Raw genomic sequence first — 17822 nt, 5'->3', positions numbered from 1 at the left:
TATTAAAAGGTTTTAACCTTTTCTTCAAGGCGGAGAGACACCTGTGTCTTGGAGACAAGCTAAAATGTCGGTAGACGGGTAAAGATAAAACAGAATGCAGTTCATATCGGCCATATCCTTACACTGTGATCAATAATGGCAAGAAGACTTCAAAACATAATTCCAGACATCACACAGGATTCCTCAAAACCAGACAAATCCAGGACAACATAAAGCCTCACACCCGATGGACAGTATGAAAGTCCAAATGAGTCCATTGTTCTGAGCCTAGACTTGGAAAAAGCCTTCCACTCTGTTTGATGGGAATCAAACACATCCCGAGCTTTGAGCAGAGACCACACTGTGCTGTCAAACCAGAAACCATGGTGTGACAGCACAGTGGAGTCTTTGCTCAAAGCTCGGGATGCAGCCTACAGGTCAGGTGACAGGCTGGCCTACAGCAGGACCCGGTCAGAACTGAAGAAGGGCATCCAGCAGGCCAAACACAGGTACAGACAGCGCATTGAGGAGCATTTCACTGACAACAACCCACGTGAAATGTGGAGCGGCATCAAAACCTTAACAGACTACAGGAATAGCAACCAGCAGATCAGCCATGACCCCACCCTACCTGACACCTTCAACAGTTTCTTTGCACGCTTCGACACACCTGGCAGCAGAGAGACTGTTTATCTTCCACAGCGTGAGGAGCAGCCTCTCGTCCTGCAGCAACACCAGGTAAGCTCCACCCTGAGGAGGATTAGCACTAGCAAAGCAGCAGGACCAGACAAGGTATCAGGTCGGGTTCTGAAGCTGTGTGCACAGCAGCTGGCTGGAGTTTTTCTGGACATTTTCAACCTGTCCTTGCAGCCCGGCCCTCTTCACCCTATTCACACATGACTGTTTTGCTATCCATCCCACAAACATGGTTCTGAAGTTTGCAGGTGACACCACCGTGGTGGGTCTCATATCGGACAACAATGAGACCCTCTACAGAGCAGAGATCCAGCACCTGACAGGATGGTGTTCAGACAACAACCTTGTTCTGAACACCAGCAAGACCAAGGAGGTCATTGTGGACTTTAGGAGATCCAGGAAGATGGAACACACCCCTGTCCTCATCCATGGGGAGGAGGTGGAGCGGGTGGACAACAACAAGTTCCTGGGCATCCACATTACATCTGACCTCACTTGGTCCGCACACACATCGCACCTGGTGAAGAGGGCCAAACAAAGGCTCTTCTGCCTCAGGAAGCTCAAAAGGACTGGACTCTCCTCTCAGCTTCTGACAAACTTCTACAGAGCCACCATAGAGAGCATTCTCTGTCTGAGTGCAACAGTGTGGTACGGGAGCTGCACTGCACACGACAGGAAGGTCTTGGCCCCTGGTGGTGAAAACAGCACAGGGGATTGTAGGGAGTCCTCTCCCACTCCTGGACTCAATATACGACAGCCGGGTCCAGAGAAGGGCCAGTCGTATAGCTGCAGACCCACCCACCCAGGACACGAACTGTTTGTACCTCTTCCCTCTGGAAAGAGATACAGAAACATCAAAGCCCACACCAACAGACTGAAACACAGCTTCTTCCCCAGAGCTGTGAAATCCATCACCCCATCTCCCCCCACCCCCCACCCCCCACCCATAGACTGAACACTAAACTCCTGCAGACAGGCAGAAGCACTCAGACTGCACTTTGGGACAATATGCTGCAATATGTGGATCACTTCCATGCCAGTCACTTTAAACACTTTAAATACTTGTTTGATTTGCACTGTTATTCCTTTTACTCTTTTATATATATATATATATATATATATATATATATATATATATATATATATATATATTTATCTAAAGATATATTGCCTTTTGCCTTTCCATACTTTTATCTTCGTGTGTTACAGTGTGCCTTCTAAGCAGAGAACATCTGAAACAAAATTTTGTTTTGCCTGCACAATGACAATAAAGACTCTTGATTCTTGATTCTTGATCTTTCCTGACATTCCAACGATTTGGTTTTAATGATTCAGTCATTCAGCTGTTGAAGAGAATAAAAATAATTGGGGATCTGACCAATGTAGGGTCCATTCAACAAATGTTGTCGGCGGGGTTGTCCTCTTACTTCGGCCTTTATTTATCGATCCGCTGATGCAATTAGAGAGGAAAAAGAAATCATAGGAATTCAGACTAAGGACACTGAATCTAAAACTTTACGCAGACAACATATTAATAACCTCTGCTCACCCAGAAACAAGCCGACCCAAACATGAAAACATTTGGGGAGTATTCAGGTTATAAAATAAACTCATGTCATCACATAGACTTATATACCTACAAACATCTGCAACCTTAACTGAAATAAGAAAATCGTCAAGTACTTTGGATCAAGATTCCTAAAACATTATCTGATATCTACGACATGAATTATTTACCAATAACCAGACAATTACAGGAAGTCCATGGATGAACTTTACTATGCTTGACCTGCATAACAGAACTGACACAATCAAAACGAATATCCTACCTCGCCTACTCTCTCTTTTACAATCACTATCGGTTGAAATACCAACGGAACACTTTATCATGTGGAACTGAATCTTCTCAGATTTTATATGGAAGGACCTCAAACCCAGAGTAAGACACACAACATTACAGCTTTCTGAGCAACAAGACCTACAACGTTATTTTAAAGCTGCGCAGCTGAGATATTTAATCTACTGGTGCAACCCTTCCTACGGAGCTAAATGGAAAGAGCTGGACATCTATTAGATTTACCACTGCAATTAGGAAGCTGCATTTAGAGGAGAAAAAGTCTTAACTGTTGGACAGGAACACCCCTAAACATCTGATTCAGCTACTGGTTTAAACAGTCAGCCCCAGGTATTCAGGCATTTTGTTTGATTTCTGATGCAGGGGAAATACTTTTTAAAGACTTAGACAAACATGATGAGGAAAAACAAAACTTCTTCTGATATCTGCAAAATAGATCCTATTTTAACAATGATGCGAAACCTGGGGATGAAAGTAAAACTGGCCTAATCACCCTGCTCGACGGATAACCCTAACCCTAACCCCCTAACCCTGACCCTAACCCTGACCCTAGCTCAGGTTACTGGAGGGAATTTACACTGAGAAATATTGTTCGATTTTTTTACTACCCAAACCTGAAGCTAAAGGTCTACCTGAGTTCAGACATTGTTGGACACGATGTGGAGAACTGGTGGGGTTGTCCAGGCATTGAACCAGTTGGGAGTGAAACTGGAGTAGAAATATTTCTGCAACCACTTCCCCCAGTAAAAAGCTGTTACCAGGAAATGGCTACTGGAAAAATCCCCCAGTAAAAATTAACGTTTTCGTTGAACCTTAGAAAGGAACAATTCAATAAATACTGGAGGAAATGAAAAGCTACGGGGGGACGTATCACAGTTAGTATCTGTAACTGGATGTTAATGCAGAGAATTTTCACAGAAAGACGGAAGCAGACATGTAGGTGATTGATGTTATAACTTTAATGTGCATAATGGAGTCAGAACCTGGGCTAAAACCCATCCTACGAACTGGACTGGAAGGAGAAGGAAGGGGAAATAATTCGGGAGCTTCATGGACCTGCTTTTGTCCTGAAGTTGATTTTCTTGATGTCGTTTCTACAAACATTAAAAAAAAAAACTTTGTGATATCTGTGCCCCCTTTTATCCTTTTTTTAAAATCTTTTTTCTGTTCTCTCTTCTTTCTCTGCTGTTCACAATATGCAAAAATAAAACCCAACAAAAGTAAAGTAAAAACAACAAGAGTACATGCTTCAGCCAACACTTTTTCATTAGCTTCATCTCACTTTTTATGCTTATTTTGTGGTTTTATTGAAAGATTTAACTGCTAATCAAAGAGACTAATGTGCTGCAAAGAGGACGTATGTTGGTGTAAACCCAGCCAGGACCTTCAGCTCTGGATCTCTTCTGTCTCTGACCAGGAACACCTCAACATGATGTGTTTCATCTCATCATTCACCCCCAGCGTCATCAGGAAATGAGCTGAGTGGTGAAGTACTGGACTGGAAGGAATAATGGGAGACTGCAGTATGGTACTGTGACAGGTCTGAGCCAGATCCCTGTGCCCATGTGCCACTTTCAGCCTGATAACACCAGAGAAAAAAGACTTTCTGACTTCAGACATGTTTCATTTTATTAACGCCAACATTTCAGCTTCTTGCACGAAGCTTTCTGGTCAGATACGATGCTAAAGAGCCCAAAGACACCTTAAAAAAGCAGCGAATATCCTGGAAGTGGATCGGTCTGCGCTGGAGTGTAAAACCTGAACGACTCCCAACACACTCCCGTATCTGTTAACCCCATCAGACCAGCAGCAAACCGGGACGGATCCATGAACCATCAGAGCCCAGACATCATTAAGCTCCTCCGCTCTCGTTTTAAGTGCTTCAAACGGGTCTCAGAGGGAGCAGCGGCTCCTGGTTGGGATCCAGCTGGATGGAAAAGATCCAGCAGGGGGAGCAAATAAAGAGCAGAGGAGAAGAAAAAAGAGGACAGCAGCTAATGGGGCTGTGCTACTTTAAAGTACAAATACCAGAGGAATACATGGATGTGGACGACTCTGGTTTCCTCTGCAGACTTTGTTATTCTGAGGAGTTCAGAAGCAGAAAACACAGAGAGGCTTCAGACGAGGACATGCATGGAGGACGGAGGGTCCATCCCTGAGGATTGTGGGTCAGAGCAGTCACATGACTGAAGAAATCCCAACTATTCAGTCAGCTTTCCATCAAGATATTCCAAACTCATCAGAAAAATGCTGATTTTAATATGAGATTTAGCTCTGATGGTGATTCCAGGTGTGAAAACTTTAGAGCAGCTTCTGATTAATCTGTTTTCCTTTAATGCATCAGCTGTTTGTTTACAGGACTCAGTCTGCCAATGTCAGAAATATTACACAAAAACTCTTCACAGGAATTCCAGGCAGGAAAAGACAATTTTGACACCATGTAGATGAATAAACACAGAATACAATGATTTCCGTGTCAAATCTGGTCATATTTTACTCCCAGTAGAAGATCAACAACATGTCAGATGGTGAAACTGACATTTCACTATATGATGGAAAATATGAGCTGATAGTGAATCTGATGGAAAAAGTTGGAACAGGAGCAAGAAAAGGCTGGAAAAGTAACTGGTACAAACCAGAAACACCTGGAGGAGCATTGGACAACTAACCAGGTTACCTGGTAACAGGTCAGTAACATGACTGGTATAAAAGGAGCATTTCAGAGAGGCAGAGTCTCTCAGATGGAAAGATGGACAGAGGTTCACCAACCTGAGACAAACTGGATCTAAAACTGGAACAAAAATGAAAAATGTTCCTCAGTGCAACACAGTGCCAGTCTTTCCTATAGGCAACAAAGGTGGTTGCCTTGGGCACCATCTGCTTTGCAAGCTAAATCTGCCAGCAGGCGTTAACACAAGGCTGCTTTTACACTGCAGGTTACGTTCATGCTTCGCCCAGTTGATGTAGTTAATAGGAGTGAAAGGAAGAGGCATAAACCATCGGTAGTTATATGTAAGAATGTCTTATCAACACAGGAGATATTTTACCGTTATCACCAGAAGCTAAGTTGCAATACAGTTTCCCCACTTGGTGCTGGTAACGGTCACCAGCTTGGAGCAAAACGTATTCTATATATATCAGGACTGTAGAGCAGCAGAGACGTGTTGCTGCCATCAGATTCAAGATGATCTGATATTTTTCATGAAATAGTAAAATGTCTCAGTGTTTTTATGTTTTGTGTTGCTGTGAATAAAATATGGGTTTATTTTTTTAAAAGAGCCATTATTGATGCTGCCATATTAGATTAGATTAGATTAGATTAGATTAGATTAGATTAGATTAGATTAGATTAGACTAGACTAGACTAGACTGACGTTGCACATGTACAGGTACAAGGCAACAAAATGCACTTAGCATTTAACCAGAAGTGCAAAAAAAGCGGTAGTGCGGATATAAGAAATTATAAATTACCAGTATGTACATAGTATGCTATGTCAGTACTTTACATGTGGTTGCAGAATGGGTCTCAGACTATAGGTAGGAACTATAGACATATTTCACAAGAGGAAATGTACAGATGATAAGTCATGCTATACAGAAACACAAGTGAATGGACATTAAATAGTGCATGAATATAAATGGTAACTCTTGGATAGCTAAACTGGTGTGGTATTTCGTAGTAGTATGTGTGTGTGTGTGTGTGTATGTGTGTGTGTGTGTGTGTGTGTGTGTGTGTGTGTGTGTGTGCGTGTGCGTGCAAGACAGTGCAGTGGTACAGCAGTGGTGGAGTACTGGTGGTGGAGAAGCATGTTGGCACAATTGCTTGGAGACGGGTTAGAAATGTCTCCACACATGCTCGGAGCACAGGTCCAGGTATTCCATCAGGACCAGCAGCCTGGCGTGGGTTGATCCAGCTCAGTGCTGTGGCTGTGGGGATGGGGTTGTTCGGTTTGTAGTGGCCTTGCCACATGCGTCTGGGGTCGAAGTTGGAAAAGTGACCCTCTATCTTGAGTTTGTAGCTCTGGATGCTCTGTAGGCCAGGTTTTCAGCAGGAGCCGCAAATCCTTGATCATCCATGGCTTCTGATGAGGGTATGTGGTGATCTGCTTCTTGGTTGTTATACTGTCTATGGTAGGAGTGATATAGTCCAAAACAGAGGAAGTATAAGTGTCAATGTCTGTATTAGAGCCACAGGTGGGCTCGGTAGCAAACATACTCCAGTCTGTGTGTTGAAACCTGTCCTGGAGTTCAGAGTATGTCCCTGCTGGCCACAGCCTGTAGATAAAGGGTGAGTATTTGGGGATGAGGAACAAAGAAAAGTGGTCTGATTGTCCTAGGCTGGGGGGGGGGGGGGGCGTTGTGTAAGGCCTTGTCTAACCGGAGTCGTCAGATGATCTATTCGTCCGGTGAGTGGAGCGTCTAGCGTCAATATCACCATGACATTGTAGTCTAAAAGTCTCTTACTCTGGGTGATGCAGAGTCATATCTTGTCCATTTTGTTCACCAAGGATCGCACGTTAGTGAGGAAGATTCTGGGCCAGGAGAGCCGATGTGGTGTTAGCCTTAGCCCTCTATGCTTCCCCGCCTTTGTTTGTGATCTTGGCACCGCCTGCGAGCACTTCCGCCCGGCCGGAAACAGGGTTCTGGAGATCTCAGGGATGAGTTGAAGATTGGTGATAACACCGTCCAAGTAGCGTGATCCAATTTCCAACGCTCATTTCGGGTGTAGGATATAAAAGTAAAGCGGCTCGGTACAAACCCGAGATGAGCAGGAAAAAAACTGCTGCATCATAAAAACTGGGGAAATACTGGGCCTCGCGATGTGCTTGCGCCGCCATCTTGATCTACATATCAAACTGTGACAGCGCTGCATCAAACCATCCCTCCATCCTCCTGATGAGGACCCATTACTCCCCTTGATCCGGTGGAGGTGGTGACGCAGAGGAGAATGATGGTTAAGCTTTCGTCTCTGATGGAGCAAACGTCCCGCCCCATGCAGGACGTTTTAACAATGCTAGCTCCTTCAGTGACAGGCTGCTTCACCCGCGGTGTGTGAAGGAGAGATACCGCTGCAGTCAGACTCTAGCCACACAGCCACAAGAGAGAATTAATAACACACACAGATGTGCAACATCAATAGTGTTCAACAAGGTAAATTCATCTTGTATATATGCTTTTTCATTTAGACTTCTATATAGTTTTTTTATATACTTTTGATTTAGTTTTTGTTCTTATCTCTGTAATGCTGTTTTTGCACAATCACCTTTGCTGCTGTAACACTGAAATTCCCCACTGTGGGACAAATAAAGGATTATCTTATCTCATCTCATCTCATCTCATCTCATCTCATCTCATGTGGGGAAGCTTATCTCCCTTGTGGTGCCGTAGGGGCGGGATTATAGGACAGCGTCATGACTTGTGTTGATGGTCACAAATAAGCTGCAGGTGTCACTGGACGATGGTCAAAAGTTTTCCAGCTGTACAAAGTTTACATGTATGTTTCTATATGTGTTAAGAAACGTGGAGATATTAGTTTATTGGAGCAGAAGTAGAAAATAATCTGCACATTTCTGCAGGAAATTACAGCAGAAACAGCTTTAACTCTGAAACAGTAGTACACAAACAAGACGGCCTTCTGAACGGTCTCCCAGCCAGCAGACGTGTTTCCTGTTAGTTATTCTGGATTATTTATTTTCTGGATTATTCGCTGCAACAAACCGCTGGTTGTTTCAGGATGGAAGATGCAGCTCTGAAGCGCCCCCTGCTGGCTGCAGGTGGAAGAACATCCCTGAACTATTACTGCTGATAAACCTTTAAATACACATTTAAAAACTGAACGTGTTCAGCTGAAAGATCTTTAGCTCCCAACTATATGTTTCAAACTTATAATGTATGAAATATAAATCTTTATATCTTTATATAAATATAAAATTTCATTTTTAAAAAAAGCACAAAAGGAGTTTAAATTAGTGTCTGGACCTCCAGCTGATTTCACACATTTCCCTCAAACGTCAGTTCAACACATGAAGGGATTTTTCTCAGAAGTTGATGTAAAATCTGAATCTGCAGCAGCTCATTTCATCATTTGTATTATTTTCCTGGATCATTCAGTAAATGTGTGTGCGCGTGTGTGCGCGTGCAGTCTGCAGTGCGGCTGATGTGTTAAATAATCATGATGAATAATGGCGCCCCCCTCCCCGGGCGGACAGTCGGTGTCAGCCTGACGGCTCCGCGTGCAGCTCGTCTCCATATTAAGCAGCACATTAGACCCGTTAAACGGAGGGCAACGCGGAGAGGTGGCGCGCGCGGACCTCCGGGGTCCGCATCTCATCAGGCCCGCCTCCACCGGCACCTCACGTCCTCGCGCAAACTGCAACTGACCCTTGCGCTTCTGCCGCGGCTCGGCCCCGGCCCCTTCCCATCATGCATAGGGGCCGCGGCTCGCTCCCAGGAGCCCCGGCTCGCGCCCCGCCATCTGCCGTGATTTATAGAAAACGGCCGATGATTTATGAGCCAGTCATCTCACAATGAAGTTGTTCTCTTTCATTCGCGCGACCTCCCGACCCGCCAGCCAGGTTGGGGAAACGCGCGCTAATCATACACCACGAGGAGGAGGGGCCCCAAACAGAGGGCCCTTTAGTGAAATTAATTCTCAGCATGCTGATGGCGCGAGCCGAGCTGGCAGGGAGGGCCTGGATGAAACGGCCCATTAGGAGCCGCTGATCCACAGATTAAACATTTACACAGCGTCGCAGGTCAGCACGCCACAAACATCCACCTCCGAGGGCGGGGAGGAAGAGTCCAGGAGTCCAGCTCTCCACTCCTCCAGTTCTCCAGTCCCCTAGTCCTCCACCCTTACAGTCCTCCAACCAGGGGATGTCTGGACCTGGTCAGGATAGAGGCCACTATTCCTGACTTCACAATAAATATCTGCAATTAGAATTTTACCTGCAGCATAGATCCAAGCAGCTCCAGAACCTTCCTGCAGACAGCAGCTCACGCAGACCCCTCCAGTCCTGCAGGTGCAGAGACGGGACTGCAGCCTAAAGGTGTCAGGGGGCCACCAGTGCTAAACCAGTCATCATTTTAAAATCCCACTTCAAGACGCAGATTTTAGCAGAGTGAGATTAATTTAAGTTACACGGCGCCTGATCCAGGTTTAGAGCCTGATAAAGGTTTCACACCTGCAGCCTCCACGTTTTACAAATCCCCTCCTTCAGACCTTCCTGTCCTTTTTTGTGACAGTGGGGTCCTCTGCTGCCATCACCCACCACTCCGAGGCCAAAAACCTGGGGAAACCTGGAGGGATTCTGCTGGAGGAAGAGGAGGCAGCTGTGTCTCCCTGATTGACGTGAAGTTCTCAGCATCTTCAACCCCCCCGGGAGAGTTTAAAAACCAGGATTCCTGTCTGATGCACGTGTGTGGCGTGTGTGTGTGTGTAGAACAGAAATCCTGCAGAGAGAAATGAGGAGCTGTGGTGGAAACCAGGTCAATAACATCAGACTGTTTAGTTTTTACCCTGTTCCAAAGGAAACTGCAATGTTCGGGCCACAGGTTGCATCATGAAGCCGTTCAAATCTGGTTTCCTGAGTCTCCGGAGCAGCTGAACCACAACCGGAGGAAGTTTCTGTGGAAGACTAAGTGAAAGTCGTCTGATCTGAGGGCCAACAGCACCATCTGCTGGAGGGTTAAACTTCCTGGTGAAAACAGTCTCATTCATCAACATAAAAACTCGGTTCCTGCAGGGAAATTGCAATGTTGTAGTTTTTATTTTGTTAGTTCAATCAATAGAATAAAAATTAACTGGAAAAGATATCTCCTGCTTCTGAAAGGTGATTAATTAATCAAAGTTTAATTTTTAATGCGCCTTCCAACAACTTTGACTAACAGATAAATACAAAACACACTGAAACGGAGAACGTATCAAAGAAAGTAGTAAAAGTACTAAATACATTAAAACTAAGTGTCAAAGTACTAAAAGTGAAAGGCCTTTTAAAATAAAAAGAATTGAGTTTGGCTTTGGATAGAAGCAGGTCTGTGAGGGAACGTAACTCCTGGGAAGAATGTTGGACCTGTCACTGCAAGGATGGCAGCTGCATCATGGTCTCTGGATGTTGTTCTAGTTTTAGTCTTGTCGTGTTTAGTTCTGTTTTCCTTGTCTTATTTTGTTGTTCTTTTATTTGTGTATTCTGTTTTGCTTCCAGCTTATTGTTCGTTAGTACACCAGTTCCTCTTTAGTCCTTCCGTGTCTCCTTGCCAGTTTATTGTAGTCTTCATGTCATGGCTTGTCCGTGTAATTTATTGTCACATGTTCTCTGGTTCCTCTGTGTTCATCTTTAGTTCAGGGTTCAAGGAATCTTTATTATCCCATGAGGGTAATTTGTTGTACAGCCAGCAGTAAAACAGTCAGTCAGAAACACACAAATAACAATAAATATCTAAAAGGACTATAATAAAAATAATAAATTTTTAAATAAAAAATTAGAGCTACTTGTTCAACAGGGCAATGGCTGCAGAGACAAAAGAGTATTTGTGTCTGTTAGTCCTGCATTTTGGTAGGATGTACCTGCGCCCCGATGGACGCAGCAAAAATTCATGAGCCAATGGGTGGCTTTGATCTGCAAGGTTTAAATGAGCCTTGTTTAGCACTCTGGTTTGATGCAGGGCTGGTAATGTTAAAGTTAATAAAACCTTAGTTCCTGCACTGGTCTGTCTCCTGCTTCATCAGCCTGCATTTGGGTCCCCGCCTCAACCTTGAAAGACTGAACACACTCTTTTGTTTCTTTAGTGTGTTGTGGAGAGGATGTGAAGAATTCTTCATCATGTTCAGCAACTTGTGCAGCTTTCTCTTCTGGACAATCAGCTCCAGCAGCTCCAGTTATCCCCAGCACAGAACCAGAACCAGAGTTGTGCCCAGCACTTTAAACAGTTATCCTCAACAGAAGTGGTCTGTGGTCTGTTTGTTAGTCATATATCCAGGTGGTCTATGGTTTGTTAGCTAGTCATAAATCCAACTGGTTTATGGTCTGTTAGCTAGTCATAAATCTAGAGAGTCTGTGGTCTGTTAGCTAGTCATAAATCTAGACAGTCTATGGTCTGTTAGCTAGTCAAAAATATAGACAGTCTATGGTCTGTTAGCTAGTCATAAATCTAGACAGTCTATGGTCTGTTAGCTAGTCATAAATCCAAGTGGTCTATGGTCTGTTAGCTAGTCATAAATATAGACAGTCTATGGTCAGTTAGCTAGTCATAAATCTAGACAGTCTATGGTCTGTTAGCTAGTCATAAATCTAGACAGTCTATTGTCTGATAGCTAGCCAAAAATATAGACAGTCTATGGTCTGATAGCTAGTCATAAATCTAGAAGGTCTATGGTCAGTTAGCTAGTCATAAATCCAAGTGGTCTATGGTCTGTTAGCTAGTCATAAATATAGACAGTCTATGGTCAGTTAGCTAGTCATAAGGTCTATGGACTGATAGCTAGTCAAAAATCAAGGTGGTCTATAGTTTGTTAGCTAGTCATAAATCTAGACGCTCTGTGGTCTGTTAGCTAGTCATAGTGCTTTAGCCTGCAAATAGACATTCTTCAGGTAATTGCCAAGTAGACACTTTAAATTCCCTTGGACTCTGCCAGGTCTGTTGTAGAAGACACTTTAATAGCCCAACACTGAAAGAAATGCATTAGGGCTTTTTACTTCCAGGCCAGGAAACAGCCTTGGAGGAAGGATCTTGGCCTCCCTTCATGACTCAGACTGGCAGAAAGTTTTTGCCTGTGCCACAAATATTTCTATTTAAATCCATTCAGTTCTAAATAGCACATCCTAGTAATATCACATGGACACTAACTGCTCCCCACCATGTTGGAAATCAAGAAGTGAGAATGTGATAATCATCCTACTTCCTACATATCCCCATGAACACATTTAAAGGTAGAGCAGCTAAAATGGAGCATTTCAGACAAGCTTCAAGCACAAACTGACATAGTAAGGTATGTTTTTATATGAAAACACTAAAATTTCCTCATCAAAGCAAATACGATGAGGCTGTAAATGAGCATTCGATGAACTCCTTATTTAAAAAGCTTTCGTCTAAATGAAGAGAGGAGAGAAAAGAAGTCTGATAGTTTATTTTATGTTCTGGTGAAAGAGAACCAAACATGTAAATATATACAGACATCCACAGGAAATACAACAGAATATAAATATTGTGGAGCATGAAATAAAACTAAAACAGGAGCCATGCATTGTGAGTAGTTTAAGCGTATTTACAGCACTGCACCTTTTTATTTGTTCAAGTCCACCTTCAGAAGCAGTGAGCATTAGTACAGGTTAGCGTCGTACGGGACGAGCGGATTGATTCCCATTAATCTTTTTTCCAAAGGCACACATTCAGGAAGCCAAAACTCCTCCAAATCTCTCTTTCAGTTTGGAGTTTTTGCTTAGTGTCTAACGACCTCCATGTGATGGCAACAAGGCTGCAGATGTCCTGTTTAGTACAGATGCATCCGCAGTTCAGCTGATGCCGCACACAGAGTTAAAGGGAAGCCAGGTGTGGGTACTGGATTACACTGCACAGGATGTCAGTGGTTCTGGAGACAACATTCAGTCCAGAGTCCACAACGGGGAGAGGTACAGTACATTTAACAGTCTACCTGGTGCGCTTTAAGACTGGTAAGGCCTGGATGCTTTCAAAAACATGCCTCAACATTGTCCCATTAAACACAGACGATGGGAAAAGTTGTCCTTTAGATTGATTCTTTCAATCAACTCATATTTTTATGGTTTAATTTACTGAACAATTGGCTGGTATCAGCTTGATTCTGCAACGATAGAGAAGACGCAGAGTACGAATCAAACTTTGCTGTCCAGAACAAGTTACACCTGAAGCAGCCAGCTGCTCTAACATGAAGCTTCTTTAGAAAAACAAACCAAAGAATAAAGAATATAAACCAGGAAATCTGGGATATGTAGCGTATTTAGCGTCCTGCTGAGATACGTACGCACGCGTCCTGCTAAGACACGTATGTACATAGTTAGCGTCCTACTGAGATACGTACATACGTAGTTATTGTCCTGCTGAAATACATACGTACGTAGTTAGTGTCTTGCTGAGATACGTATGCATGTAGTTAGCGTCCTGGTGAGATACGTACGTACATAGTTAGCGTCATGGTGAGATACGTACGTATGTAGTTGGCATCCTGCTGAAATATGTACGTACGCAGTTGCCATCCAGCTGAGATTAGTAAGAACAAAGTCAGTATCCTGCTGATGTACGTATGCTTGTATGTACTTAGCGTTCTGCTGAGATATGTACTTACGTAACTGACGTCCTGCTGACATACGTACATACATAGTTAGCATTCTGCTGAAATACATACTGACAGAGTTCACGTCCTGCTGAGATACACACACATGTACGTAGTTGGTCTTCTGCTGAGATACATACGTACATAGCTAGTAGACGCGTCTGTTAGTCTTGTTATAAGCAGCAGCAACATTATTGCATTATTACAAGAACACTTTAAAACGAAGAAGACTTCTGTCACTGACCAGTGACAAATCTTATTGGAAACTTAGTGGAAGGCAGGGCGTTGCCGTAGACACCCAGTTGCATGTCTCAGTTATTGCTTGTGTCCAGGTTTCAAATGCTGGCTTCATACTAAACAGGAACCTCCAGAACTGTTAGTTTTTAGTTGCATCTCATGGTCCAGATTGACAGGTTGCTTCTTAATGATTTGTTCCACTACTTCACATTTTTTAGGTTAAAGTTTAAAAGTAAATTACATTTGATGAAGGAACAAGTGATGTGCAGATTCTTTTCAGTCTGTACGGTCATTATAAATGTAAATCCTCATAATGTTTGTGAAACACATCTCTCTGTTTGTGGAGTGAATGGCAGTGGTCTTCACAGCAGTAACTTAAACTAATGAACGTCCAGCATGAAAGCAGCCCGGCTTTAGGTTCAAAGGTCCTTCTCCCAGTTATACACCAGGTAATAAAAAGCTGCTACATAGACAAAACATTTCAGCTGCTTAACACTTAAAATTGGGTTTTTCTTCATTAAAATCAGCTGCCTCTTCAATTTCCTGTCTGAAAACTGAAAAACCTCTAGGTTTGGTGAGCTTAATGATGACTGAAAGATATTTGATTCCAGACCAACTTTCCTCCAGACATGAACAAACCTGCATTCTGATGAAAACATGATCTGATTGGTCAAATCCGGTGGCCTGATCAGGCTCCGCCCACGACTGCTCTGCTGACATTTAAGGTCTGCCTCTGGGAATTATATATAAGCTATAAACTTTACAAATGAACATATTTCTCCATAGAAATGAACAATTCATGCCTAAATACTACTGAGATGCAACTCTGTCCCAGTTTTAGTGTTTGAATGGGATGCTTGCTTTAGTGGTGACAGCTCTGTTATTTCCACATCTGGTAAAAAGAAAGGTGTTTAAAATCTTTCATTTCCTACACAGATGGTGTGAATGGGATGTTCCCCAGTGGGAAGGTTCATCATCTTGTGGTTTCATTGATTCCTTCCAGGATAAGGATTTAGTAGATTGTTTTGTTTTTAAAACAGCATCCTGCTGGTACTCATGACAAAATAAAAACAGGCCTTTAGTTCATATCTGATATACGTCTGTCGCTGTAGAAATCACTGGCCGGCCAAATGATGGTTGAAGACAAAGATCAGGGTTTTACTGGAGCCGCTTTCCTTCAAAACCAGACTGATGCACCAGCTGCAGTAGTCCGGAGAAGCTCTTTACATTCAGTTTACTGGAAGGTTTGATGTGTCAAAGCAAAACATTCTTCCAAGAAGTGGATTAAAGGCAGAAAAATGACAAAAAATACTGTTAGCCACACGTGTGCTGTAGTGAAAGGAAGCTAAAAGAACTCTCCTGGTCCTCAGCCATGACTTCAAACTCACCCCAGGTCCTTTATGGGTCAGAGGAGAAAACTTGGATAGTCTTTAGGGTCACTTCAGCTCCAAAAAGTCTTCATTTTGAAATGAGGAGAGTAGAAGGACATTTCTTTTCAGACATACAGCCTCTAAGAACAGTTTCTACTCTTGTTTCCATCAAACACTGATGGAAGTCTTAAGGCTCGCAACTAACGGTTGATCAGGAGAACCCTAAAAAAATGAAGCCATGGCAGTATGAGCTCCTTAGCGTGATGAGAAGGATGGAAACGGGTTCAGAAGATGGGAGTTTGGCCATAGGCCCTGGTCTTAAAGGTAGTCTGATTCTACATTTAGCAAAGCAACCTGTGCTGCAGCGAGGCTGAAAGCTGAGGAGTCAGTAGGAGGAGATGTCGGAGGAGCTGCTGCTGTTGCTGGTGGAGGTCTGAGCTCGCTTGATGTAGAGATTCAGCAGCTTCATCTGCAGGAAGAAAACATTCAGCATCTACAGGAGGAAACATTCAGCATCTACAGGAGGAAAACATTCAGCATCTACAGGAGGAAACATTCAACATCTACAGGAGGAAACATCTACAGGAGGAAACATTCAACATCTACAGGAGGAAACATTCAACATCTACAGGAGGAAAACATTCAGCATCTACAGGAGGAAACATTCAACATCTACAGGAGGAAACATTCAGCATCTACAGGAGGAAACATTCAACATCTACAGGAGGAAACATTCAACATCTACAGGAGGAAACATTCAACATCTACAGGAGGAAACATTCAACATCTACAGGAGGAAACATTCAACATCTACAGGAGGAAACATTCAACATCTACAGGAGGAAACATTCAACATCTACAGGAGGAAAACATTCAGCATCTACAGGAGGAAACATTCAGCATCTACAGGAGGAAACATTCAGCATCTACAGGAGGAAACATTCAACATCTACAGGAGGAAAACATTCAGCATCTACAGGAGGAAACATTCAGCATCTACAGGAGGAAACATTCAACATCTACAGGAGGAAAACATTCAGCATCTACAGGAGGAAACATTCAACATCTACAGGAGGAAACATTCAACATCTACAGGAGGAAACATTCAGCATCTACAGGAGGAAACATTCAACATCTACAGGAGGAAACATTCAACATCTACAGGAGGAAAACATTCAACATCTACAGGAGGAAACATTCAACATCTACAGGAGGAAACATTCAACATCTACAGGAGGAAACATTCAACATCTACAGGAGGAAACATTCAACATCTACAGGAGGAAAACATTCAGCATCTACAGGAGGAAACATTCAACATCTACAGGAGGAAACATTCAACATCTACAGGAGGAAACATTCAGCATCTACAGGAGGAAACATTCAACATCTACAGGAGGAAACATTCAACATCTACAGGAGGAAACATTCAACATCTACAGGAGGAAACATTCAGCATCTACAGGAGGAAACATTCAGCATCTACAGGAGGAAACATTCAACATCTACAGGAGGAAACATTCAACATCTACAGGAGGAAACATTCAGCATCTACAGGAGGAAAACATTCAACATCTACAGGAGGAAACATTCAACATCTACAGGAGGAAACATTCAACATCTACAGGAGGAAACATTCAACATCTACAGGAGGAAACATTCAGCATCTACAGGAGGAAAACATTCAACATCTACAGGAGGAAACATTCAACATCTACAGGAGGAAACATTCAACATCTACAGGAGGAAACATTCAACATCTACAGGAGGAAACATTCAACATCTACAGGAGGAAAACATTCAACATCTACAGGAGGAAACATTCAACATCTACAGGAGGAAACATTCAACATCTACAGGAGGAAACATTCAACATCTACAGGAGGAAACATTCAACATCTACAGGAGGAAAACATTCAACATCTACAGGAGGAAACATTCAACATCTACAGGAGGAAACATTCAACATCTACAGGAGGAAACATTCAACATCTACAGGAGGAAAACATTCAACATCTACAGGAGGAAACATTCAACATCTACAGGAGGAAACATTCAACATCTACAGGAGGAAACATTCAGCATCTACAGGAGGAAACATTCAACATCTACAGGAGGAAAACATTCAACATCTACAGGAGGAAACATTCAGCATCTACAGGAGGAAACATTCAACATCTACAGGAGGAAAACATTCAACATCTACAGGAGGAAAACATCTGATGCAGCAACACGTCTGGAAAAGGTTGGAACAGGAGCAACAAAAGGCTCCAGTAACTGGTCCAAACCAGAAACACCTGGAGGAGCATTTGACAACTAATCAGGTTACCTGGTAACAGGTCAGTAACATGACGGGTATAAAAGGAGCATTTCAGAG

At 43.1% G+C, this 17822-nt stretch overlaps 1 long non-coding RNA gene and 1 pseudogene across 1 annotated transcript in view; both read right to left on the bottom strand.

The window, feature by feature from the left end:
• The window catches only part of LOC121635367, a 39515-nt gene extending 37884 nt beyond the window's left edge, over positions 1-1631 (bottom strand). The window contains exon 1 of the long non-coding RNA XR_006009440.1: positions 1620-1631. This is a non-coding gene — a long non-coding RNA (uncharacterized LOC121635367). The remainder of the gene's footprint in view (positions 1-1619) is intronic.
• An 11010-nt stretch (positions 1632-12641) lies between these two features.
• The window catches only part of LOC121635324, a 67658-nt pseudogene continuing 62477 nt past the window's right edge, over positions 12642-17822 (bottom strand).

This window comes from Melanotaenia boesemani, chromosome 24, assembly GCF_017639745.1.
Source record: "Melanotaenia boesemani isolate fMelBoe1 chromosome 24, fMelBoe1.pri, whole genome shotgun sequence".
NCBI lineage: Eukaryota > Metazoa > Chordata > Actinopteri > Atheriniformes > Melanotaeniidae > Melanotaenia > Melanotaenia boesemani.
Note: the sequence above shows the minus strand (reverse complement) of the source record. Positions and strands in the feature narration are given on the sequence as shown.